Below are 11,590 nucleotides of genomic sequence, written 5' to 3' on the forward strand. Positions count from 1 at the left end.
GGTCGTCTACCAGCTTCCAAAGGTGTCAACTTTATGAACGGGATCCTTCGCTCAAGCTAAAGCTACCATCACAACTTTCCCGCTCCGATGCGACACTGTTATGCCGCCTTTGGTTGGGTGTTGCATTCACAAAGGTGTACTCCTTTCGCATTGGTATGGCAGACACTCCTACATGCGACTACTGCGGAGATGAAGAGACCATCGAACACGTCCTGTGCAGCTGCGCTTGCTACGACACACAGCGATGCCAGCTACGGATGGTTTTGAATCGACTTGACCCCGGACCATTTTGTGTGCAGAAGATACTAGGACCTTGGGCATCTGCCTCAGTTGCGCAGAAAGCAACTAAAGCACTGCTACTTTACCTTAAGTCAACAAACCAGAGCGACCGCCTGTAAACTTTGTGTGCTCCCCGAGTGTGCTCGTGATTGTGTGTACCTTCTCATCTTTCTGCAACCTCTTTTCTCCCCTTTATCCCTTCCCCAGTGCAGGGTAGCAAACCGGATGTGCGTCTGGTTAACCTCCCTGCCTTTCCTTGTATCTTCTCTCTCTCTCTTTCTTTCTTCTTATTTACATTCCATTGGTTCTAATAACTTCCCCTGTACATTTCTTGGCATTACTGTCTGTTATATCTCATTAATATTGTGTTAAAACACGGAAAAACGAGCCCTTAGGTATACACTTCTTTCCCTAATTTCATTGAACGAGGGTCTCGTACTGGCAGACTTGGTGTGTTTGGGTTGTATAAAGAGGGACAATTAATCAGCTGCCCGCTCATAATAAGTTCACGTGCTACGTGACGCCAAACATGCGCATAAGAGTGTTTTCACACTCGTTGTTTGGCTTATAGATGGCGCTGACTGTCACTCCTACTTCTAAATTCTCATATAAACCCGAAAAAGTGGATGGAGGGAAGGCCGCTGTGGTAGCTCAGTGGTTAGAGCATCGAACGCGTTATTCGAAGGTCGTAGGTTCGATTCCTGCTCACGGCTGGTTATTTTTTCATCCACTTTTCTTTCTCCTTATTTACATTCCATTGGTTCTAATAACTTCCCCTGTACATTCCTTGGCATTACTGTCTGTTATATCTCATTATTATTGTGTTAAAACACGGAAAAACGAGCCCTTAGGTATGCACTTCTTTCCCTTATTTCATTGAACGAGGGTCTCGTACTGGCAGACTTGGTGTGTTTAGGTTGTATAAAGAGGGACAATTAATCAGCTGCCCGCTCATAATAAGTTCACGTGCTACGTGACGCCAAACATGCGCATAAGAGTGTTTTCACACTCGTTGTTTGGCTTATAGATGGCGCTGACTGTCACTCCTACTTCTAATTTCTCATATAAACCCAAAAAAGTGAATGGAGGGAAGGCCGCTGTGGTAGCTCAGTGGTTAGAGCATCGAACGCGTTATTCGAAGGTCGTAGGTTCGATTCCTGCTCACGGCTGGTTATTTTTTCATCCACTTTTCTTTCTTCTTATTTATATTTACATTCCATTGGTTCTAATAACTTCCCCTGTACATTCCTTGGCATTACTGTGTGTTATATCTCATTATTATTGTGTTAAAACACGGAAAAACGAGCCCTTAGGTATACACTTCTTTCCCTTATTTCATTGAACGAGGGTCTCGTACTGGCAGACTTGGTGTGTTTAGGTTGTATAAAGAGGGACAATTAATCAGCTGCCCGCTCTTAATAAGTTCACGTGCTACGTGACGCCAAACATGCGCATAAGAGTGTTTTCACACTCGTTGTTTGGCTTATAAATGGCGCTGACTGTCACTCCTACTTCTAAATTCTCATATAAACCCAAAAAAGTGGATGGAGGGAAGGCCGCTGTGGTAGCTCAGTGGTTAGAGCATCGAACGCTTTATTCGAAGGTCGCAGGTTCGATTCCTGCTCACGGCTGGTTATTTTTTCATCCACTTTTCTTTCTTCCTATTTACATTCCATTGGTTCTAATAACTTCCCCTGTACATTCCTTGGCATTACTGTCTGTTATATCTCATTAATATTGTGTTAAAACACGGAAAAACGAGCCCTTAGGTATACACTTCTTTCCCTTATTTCATTGAACGAGGGTCTCGTACTGGCAGACTTGGTGTGTTTGGGTTGTATAAAGAGGGACAATTATTCAGCTGCCCGCTCATAATAAGTTCATGTGCTACGTGACGCCAAACATGCGCATAAGAGTGTTTTCACACTCGTTGTTGGCTTATAGATGGCGCTGACTGTCACTCCTACTTCTAAATTCTCATATAAACCCAAAAAAGTGGATGGAGGGAAGGCCGCTGTGGTAGCTCAGTAGTTAGAGCATCGAACGCGTTATTCGAAGGTCGTAGGTTCGATTCCTGCTCACGGCTGGTTATTTTTTCATCCACTTTTCTTTCTTCTTATTTACATCCCATTGGTTCTAATAACTTCCCCTGTACATTCCTTGGCATTACTGTCTGTTATATCTCAATAATATTGTGTTAAAACACGGAAAAACGAGCCCTTAGGTATACACTTCTTTCCCTTATTTCATTGAACGAGGGTCTCGTACTGGCAGGCTTGGTGTGTTTAGGTTGTATAAGGAGGGACAATTAATCAGCTGCCCGCTCATAATAAGTTCACGTGCTACGTGACGCCAAACATGCGCATAAGTGTGTTTTCACACTCGTTGTTTGGCTTATAGATGGCGCTGACTGTCACTCCTACTTCTAAATTCTCATATAAACCCAAAAAAGTGGATGGAGGGAAGGCTGCTGTGGTAGCTCAGTGGTTAGAGCATCGACCGCGTTATTCGAAGGTCGTAGGTTCGATTCCTGCTCACGGCTGGTTATTTTTTCATCCACTTTTCTTTCTTCTTATTTACATTCCATTGGTTCTAATAACTTTCCCTGTACATTCCTTGGCATTACTGTCTGTTATATCTCATTAATATTGTGTTAAAACACGGAAAAACGAGCCCTTAGGTATACACTTCTTTCCCTTATTTCATTGAACGAGGGTCTCGTACTGGCAGACTTGGTGTGTTTAGGTTGTATAAAGATGGACAATTAATCAGCTGCCCGCTCATAATAAGTTCACGTGCTACGTGACGCCAAACATGCGCATACGAGTGTTTTCACACTCGTTGTTTGGCTTATAGATGGCGCTGACTGTCACTCCTACTTCTAAATTCTCATATAAACCCAAAAAGTGGATGGAGGGAAGGCCGCTGTGGTAGCTCAGTGGTTAGAGCATCGAACGCGTTATTCGAAGGTCGTAGGTTCGATTCCTGCTCACGGCTGGTTATTTTTTCATCCACTTTTCTTTCTTCTTATTTATATTTACATTCCATTGGTTCTAATAACTTCCCCTGTACATTCCTTGGCATTACTGTGTGTTATATCTCATTATTATTGTGTTAAAACACGGAAAAACGAGCCCTTAGGTATACACTTCTTTCCCTTATTTCATTGAACGAGGGTCTCGTACTGGCAGACTTGGTGTTTTTAGGTTGTATAAAGAGGGACAATTAATCAGCTGCCCGCTCTTAATAAGTTCACGTGCTACGTGACGCCAAACATGCGCATAAGAGTGTTTTCACACTCGTTGTTTGGCTTATAGATGGCGCTGACTGTCACTCCTACTTCTAAATTCTCATATAAACCCAAAAAAGTGGATGGAGGGAAGGCCGCTGTGGTAGCTCAGTGGTTAGAGCATCGAACGCGTTATTCGAAGGTCGTAGGTTCGATTCCTGCTCACGACTGCTTATTTTTTCATCCACTTTTCTTTCTCCTTATTTACATTCCGTTGGTTCTAATAACTTCCCCTGTACATTTCTTGGCATTACTGTCTGTTATATCTCATTATTATTGTGTTAAAACACGGAAAAACGAGCCCTTAGGTATACACTTCTTTCCCTTATTTCATTGAACGAGGGTCTCGTACTGGAAGATTTGGTGTGTTTAGGTTGTATAAAGAGGGGCAATTAATCAGCTGCCCGCTCATAATAGGTTCACGTGCTACGTGACGCCAAACATGCGCATAAGAGTGTTTTGACACTCGTTGTTTGGCTTATCGATGGCGCTGACTGTCACTCCTACTTCTAAATTCTCATATAAACCCAAAAAAGTGGATGGAGGGAAGGCCGCTGTGGTAGCTCAGTGGTTAGAGCATCGAACGCGTTATTCGAAGGTCGTAGGTTCGATTCCTGCTCACGGCTGGTTATTTTTTCATCCACTTTTCTTTCTTCTTATTTACATTCCATTGGTTCTAATAACTTCCCCTGTACATTCCTTGGCATTACTGTCTGTTATATCTCATAATTATTGTGTTAAAACACGGAAAAACGAGCCCTTAGGTATACACTTTTTTCCCTTATTTCATTGAACGAGGGTCTCGTACTGGCAGACTTGGTGTGTTTAGGTTGTATAAAGAGGGACAATTAATCAGCTGCCCGCTCATAATAAGTTCACGTGCTACGTGACGCCAAACATGCGCATAAGAGTGTTTTCACACTCGTTGTTTGGCTTATAGATGGCGCTGACTGTCACTCCTACTTCTAATTTCTCATATAAACCCAAAAAAGTGGATGGAGGGAAGGCCGCTGTGGTAGCTCAGTGGTTAGAGCATCGAACGCGTTATTTGAAGGTCGTAGGTTCGATTCCTGCTCACGGCTGGTTATTTTTTCATCCACTTTTCTTTCTTCTTATTTACATTCCATTGGTTCTAATAACTTCCCCTCTACATTCCTTGGTATTACTGTCTGTTATATCTCATTATTATTGTGTTAAAACACGGAAAAACGAGCCCTTAGGTATGCACTTCTTTCCCTTATTTCATTGAACGAGGGTCTCGTACTGGCAGACTTGGTGTGTTTAGGTTGTATAAAGAGGGACAATTAATCAGCTGCCCGCTCATAATAAGTTCACGTGCTATGTGACGCCAAATATGCGCATAAGAGTGTTTTCACACTCGTTGTTTGGCTTATAGATGGCGCTGACTGTCACTCCTACTTCTAATTTCTCATATAAACCCAAAAAAGTGGATGGAGGGAAGGCCGCTGTGGTAGCTCAGTGGTTAGAGCATCGAACGCGTTATTCGAAGGTCGCAGGTTCGATTCCTGCTCACGGCTGGTTATTTTTTCATCCACTTTTCTTTCTTCCTATTTACATTCCATTGGTTCTAATAACTTCCCCTGTACATACCTTGGCATTACTGTCTGTTATATCTCATTAATATTGTGTTAAAACACGGAAAAACGAGCCCTTAGGTATACACTTCTTTCCCTTATTTCATTGAACGAGGGTCTCGTACTGGCAGTCTTGGTGTGTTTGGGTTGTATAAAGAGGGACAATTATTCAGCTACCCGCTCATAATAAGTTCATGTGCTACGTGACGCCAAACATGCGCATAAGAGTGTTTTCACACTCGTTGTTTGGCTTATAGATGGCGCTGACTGTCACTCCTACTTCTAAATTCTCATATAAACCCAAAAAAGTGGATGGAGGGAAGGCCGCTGTGGTAGCTCAGTAGTTAGAGCATCGAACGCGTTATTCGAAGGTCGTAGGTTCGATTCCTGCTCACGGCTGGTTATTTTTTCATCCACTTTTCTTTCTTCTTATTTACATCCCATTGGTTCTAATAACTTCCCCTGTACATTCCTTGGCATTACTGTCTGTTATATCTCAATAATATTGTGTTAAAACACGGAAAAACGAGCCCTTAGGTATACACTTCTTTCCCTTATTTCATTGAACGAGGGTCTCGTACTGGCAGGCTTGGTGTGTTTAGGTTGTATAAGGAGGGACAATTAATCAGCTGCCCGCTCATAATAAGTTCACGTGCTACGTGACGCCAAACATGCGCATAAGTGTGTTTTCACACTCGTTGTTTGGCTTATAGATGGCGCTGACTGTCACTCCTACTTCTAAATTCTCATATAAACCCAAAAAAGTGGATGGAGGGAAGGCTGCTGTGGTAGCTCAGTGGTTAGAGCATCGACCGCGTTATTCGAAGGTCGTAGGTTCGATTCCTGCTCACGGCTGGTTATTTTTTCATCCACTTTTCTTTCTTCTTATTTACATTCCATTGGTTCTAATAACTTTCCCTGTACATTCCTTGGCATTACTGTCTGTTATATCTCATTAATATTGTGTTAAAACACGGAAAAACGAGCCCTTAGGTATACACTTCTTTCCCTTATTTCATTGAACGAGGGTCTCGTACTGGCAGACTTGGTGTGTTTAGGTTGTATAAAGATGGACAATTAATCAGCTGCCCGCTCATAATAGGTTCACGTGCTACGTGACGCCAAACATGCGCATACGAGTGTTTTCACACTCGTTGTTTGGCTTATAGATGGCGCTGACTGTCACTCCTGCTTCTAAATTCTCATATAAACCCAAAAAGTGGATGGAGGGAAGGCCGCTGTGGTAGCTCAGTGGTTAGAGCATCGAACGCGTTATTCGAAGGTCGTAGGTTCGATTCCTGCTCACGGCTGGTTATTTTTTCATCCACTTTTCTTTCTTCTTATTTATATTTACATTCCATTGGTTCTAATAACTTCCCCTGTACATTCCTTGGCATTACTGTGTGTTATATCTCATTATTATTGTGTTAAAACACGGAAAAACGAGCCCTTAGGTATACACTTCTTTCCCTTATTTCATTGAACGAGGGTCTCGTACTGGCAGACTTGGTGTTTTTAGGTTGTATAAAGAGGGACAATTAATCAGCTGCCCGCTCTTAATAAGTTCACGTGCTACGTGACGCCAAACATGCGCATAAGAGTGTTTTCACACTCGTTGTTTGGCTTATAGATGGCGCTGACTGTCACTCCTACTTCTAAATTCTCATATAAACCCAAAAAAGTGGATGGAGGGAAGGCCGCTGTGGTAGCTCAGTGGTTAGAGCATCGAACGCGTTATTCGAAGGTCGTAGGTTCGATTCCTGCTCACGACTGCTTATTTTTTCATCCACTTTTCTTTCTCCTTATTTACATTCCGTTGGTTCTAATAACTTCCCCTGTACATTTCTTGGCATTACTGTCTGTTATATCTCATTAATATTGTGTTAAAACACGGAAAAACGAGCCCTTAGGTATACACTTCTTTCCCTTATTTCATTGAACGAGGGTCTCGTACTGGAAGATTTGGTGTGTTTAGGTTGTATAAAGAGGGGCAATTAATCAGCTGCCCGCTCATAATAGGTTCACGTGCTACGTGACGCCAAACATGCGCATAAGAGTGTTTTGACACTCGTTGTTTGGCTTATCGATGGCGCTGACTGTCACTCCTACTTCTAAATTCTCATATAAACCCAAAAAAGTGGATGGAGGGAAGGCCGCTGTGGTAGCTCAGTGGTTAGAGCATCGAACGCGTTATTCGAAGGTCGTAGGTTCGATTCCTGCTCACGGCTGGTTATTTTTTCATCCACTTTTCTTTCTTCTTATTTACATTCCATTGGTTCTAATAACTTCCCCTGTACATTCCTTGGCATTACTGTCTGTTATATCTCATTAATATTGTGTTAAAACACGGAAAAACGAGCCCTTAGGTATACACTTTTTTCCCTTATTTCATTGAACGAGGGTCTCGTACTGGCAGACTTGGTGTGTTTAGGTTGTATAAAGAGGGACAATTAATCAGCTGCCCGCTCATAATAAGTTCACGTGCTACGTGACGCCAAACATGCGCATAAGAGTGTTTTCACACTCGTTGTTTGGCTTATAGATGGCGCTGACTGTCACTCCTACTTCTAATTTCTCATATAAACCCAAAAAAGTGGATGGAGGGAAGGCCGCTGTGGTAGCTCAGTGGTTAGAGCATCGAACGCGTTATTCGAAGGTCGCAGGTTCGATTCCTGCTCACGGCTGGTTATTTTTTCATCCACTTTTCTTTTGTAGCTCACGATGCCATCCTCACTTCTCTCGCAGCAATGGGCATTGGTGGACGAATGTTTCAATGGATAAAAGATTATATAACTGGCAGGGGTTTGTTTGTACAAACATATGAGGGTACAACTGCCCAACATTACACCTACTGCGGAGTACCTCAGGGAGGTGTTTTAAGCCCCACATTGTTCAATGTGGCCCTCATTGGTCTGGTGAAGGTTCTGCCAAAGTCGTTGTGCCTATCCATATACGCCGATGATATTTGCCTCTGGAGTGCTGCAGTTACTCGCCCTCAGGTGCGTGCACGAATACAGCGGGCAGCAACCCTCACAACAGCCTACCTTCAGAAACAAGGCCTAAATATATCAACTGTGAAGTGCGCGTTGATGGCGTTTACACGCAAACCAATGACGCCATACCCTGTTTACATCAATGGGCAGAGTGTCAAATATGCACGAACGCATCGTTTCCTGGGCATAATAATCGACAGAAGTCTTTCGTGGAGCCCACATTGTGCGTACTTGAAGAAGAGACTGCTATCTATTGTGCATATCATGAAATTCTTGTGCGGTAAAGCATGGGGAACTTCTGTGGCTTCCATGCTACAGCTGTACAGGGCCCTATTTCTGGGTCTATTGCGCTACAGCTTGCCGGTACTGACTAACACTTGCAAATCGAATACTCATTCATTGGAGAGTTTGCAGGGTCAGGCACTGCGTATCTGCCTAGGACTGCCCCGATGCGCTTCTACTTATGCCACAATCATGCTTGCCAAAGACCATCCGGTCAGGACATATATAGTTGTGGATTGCCTCAGAGCGCACATTCGACATGCTAGCCATGTCCCCGACCACCACTTGGCCCTTCTACCTTCCAGAAGACCACGTGCTACTTTTTCAGACGTCATAGCCAAGCACCTAAACAGCATTCCATCAGGATATACGCCAGCTGCGAGAACGGCATGCCCTTTGTGGTGCCTCGACCAGCCGCAAGTACGTCTAGAAATTCCGGGAATCAAAAAGAAAAGCAGTCACTCCAGAGTAGCATTGAAGCAAGCAACACTGCTATTATTACATGAGTTGTACTTAGACCGAACGCAGATATACACTGATGGGTCCGTCTCATCCAGCAGCTCATCAGGTGCCGCTGTAATTCCGGCTGCAGAAATGACAATCAAGTTTAAGTTGTCGCATATGACTACATCTACAGCATCAGAGCTTGCTGCTATAAGGGCTGCTTTACAATATCTCGTTCAAGAACGTCCAGGAAAATGGGTCATATTCTGTGATTCGAAGGCAGCGCTTCAGAGTTTGCAGTCTGCCATGCGTAGGAGGAGCCATGACCAACTGGTACAGGAAATAAGACAATGCCATCATGAAGCTCTAGCACGAGGGCATGATATTATATATCAATGGCTGCCTGGACATATCGGTATTACCGGAAATCAATTAGCCGATGATGCAGCCCGCTCAGCCCATGAAGAAACCCGTGTAGTCTCGATTCCTCTATCAAGGAATGATGCAGCAAGGCAACTTTACCTGCTGGCTCGAGGTCTCACACGCACGTTCTGGTCGTCTACCAGCTTCCAAAGGTGTCAACTTTATGAACGGGATCCTTCGCTCAAGCTAAAGCTACCATCACAACTTTCCCGCTCCGATGCGACACTGTTATGCCGCCTTTGGTTGGGTGTTGCATTCACAAAGGTGTACTCCTTTCGCATTGGTATGGCAGACACTCCTACATGCGACTACTGCGGAGATGAAGAGACCATCGAACACGTCCTGTGCAGCTGCGCTTGCTACGACACACAGCGATGCCAGCTACGGATGGTTTTGAATCGACTTGACCCCGGACCATTTTGTGTGCAGAAGATACTAGGACCTTGGGCATCTGCCTCAGTTGCGCAGAAAGCAACTAAAGCACTGCTACTTTACCTTAAGTCAACAAACCAGAGCGACCGCCTGTAAACTTTGTGTGCTCCCCGAGTGTGCTCGTGATTGTGTGTACCTTCTCATCTTTCTGCAACCTCTTTTCTCCCCTTTATCCCTTCCCCAGTGCAGGGTAGCAAACCGGATGTGCGTCTGGTTAACCTCCCTGCCTTTCCTTGTATCTTCTCTCTCTCTCTTTCTTTCTTCTTATTTACATTCCATTGGTTCTAATAACTTCCCCTGTACATTTCTTGGCATTACTGTCTGTTATATCTCATTAATATTGTGTTAAAACACGGAAAAACGAGCCCTTAGGTATACACTTCTTTCCCTAATTTCATTGAACGAGGGTCTCGTACTGGCAGACTTGGTGTGTTTGGGTTGTATAAAGAGGGACAATTAATCAGCTGCCCGCTCATAATAAGTTCACGTGCTACGTGACGCCAAACATGCGCATAAGAGTGTTTTCACACTCGTTGTTTGGCTTATAGATGGCGCTGACTGTCACTCCTACTTCTAAATTCTCATATAAACCCGAAAAAGTGGATGGAGGGAAGGCCGCTGTGGTAGCTCAGTGGTTAGAGCATCGAACGCGTTATTCGAAGGTCGTAGGTTCGATTCCTGCTCACGGCTGGTTATTTTTTCATCCACTTTTCTTTCTCCTTATTTACATTCCATTGGTTCTAATAACTTCCCCTGTACATTCCTTGGCATTACTGTCTGTTATATCTCATTATTATTGTGTTAAAACACGGAAAAACGAGCCCTTAGGTATGCACTTCTTTCCCTTATTTCATTGAACGAGGGTCTCGTACTGGCAGACTTGGTGTGTTTAGGTTGTATAAAGAGGGACAATTAATCAGCTGCCCGCTCATAATAAGTTCACGTGCTACGTGACGCCAAACATGCGCATAAGAGTGTTTTCACACTCGTTGTTTGGCTTATAGATGGCGCTGACTGTCACTCCTACTTCTAATTTCTCATATAAACCCAAAAAAGTGAATGGAGGGAAGGCCGCTGTGGTAGCTCAGTGGTTAGAGCATCGAACGCGTTATTCGAAGGTCGTAGGTTCGATTCCTGCTCACGGCTGGTTATTTTTTCATCCACTTTTCTTTCTTCTTATTTATATTTACATTCCATTGGTTCTAATAACTTCCCCTGTACATTCCTTGGCATTACTGTGTGTTATATCTCATTATTATTGTGTTAAAACACGGAAAAACGAGCCCTTAGGTATACACTTCTTTCCCTTATTTCATTGAACGAGGGTCTCGTACTGGCAGACTTGGTGTGTTTAGGTTGTATAAAGAGGGACAATTAATCAGCTGCCCGCTCTTAATAAGTTCACGTGCTACGTGACGCCAAACATGCGCATAAGAGTGTTTTCACACTCGTTGTTTGGCTTATAAATGGCGCTGACTGTCACTCCTACTTCTAAATTCTCATATAAACCCAAAAAAGTGGATGGAGGGAAGGCCGCTGTGGTAGCTCAGTGGTTAGAGCATCGAACGCGTTATTTGAAGGTCGTAGGTTCGATTCCTGCTCACGGCTGGTTATTTTTTCATCCACTTTTCTTTCTTCTTATTTACATTCCATTGGTTCTAATAACTTCCCCTCTACATTCCTTGGTATTACTGTCTGTTATATCTAAATAATATTGTGTTAAAACACGGAAAAACGAGGCCTTAGGTATACACTTCTTTCCCTTATTTCATTGAACGAGGGTCTCGTACTGGCAGACTTGGTGTGTTTGGGTTGTATAAAGAGGGACAATTAATCAGCTGCCCGCTCATAAT

At 43.6% G+C, this 11,590-nt stretch overlaps 1 non-coding gene across 1 annotated transcript; it reads left to right on the forward strand.

The window, feature by feature from the left end:
• The first annotated feature begins 1,837 nt into the window (after positions 1–1,837).
• Positions 1,838–1,910, forward strand: TRNAK-CUU (transfer RNA lysine (anticodon CUU)). Its single transcript has one exon. It is a non-coding gene; the product is annotated as a tRNA-Lys (tRNA).
• The last annotated feature ends 9,680 nt before the right edge of the window (positions 1,911–11,590 follow it).

The sequence above is a fragment of the Rhipicephalus microplus genome, unplaced genomic scaffold, assembly GCF_043290135.1.
Source record: "Rhipicephalus microplus isolate Deutch F79 unplaced genomic scaffold, USDA_Rmic scaffold_43, whole genome shotgun sequence".
NCBI classification, from domain to species: domain Eukaryota; kingdom Metazoa; phylum Arthropoda; class Arachnida; order Ixodida; family Ixodidae; genus Rhipicephalus; species Rhipicephalus microplus.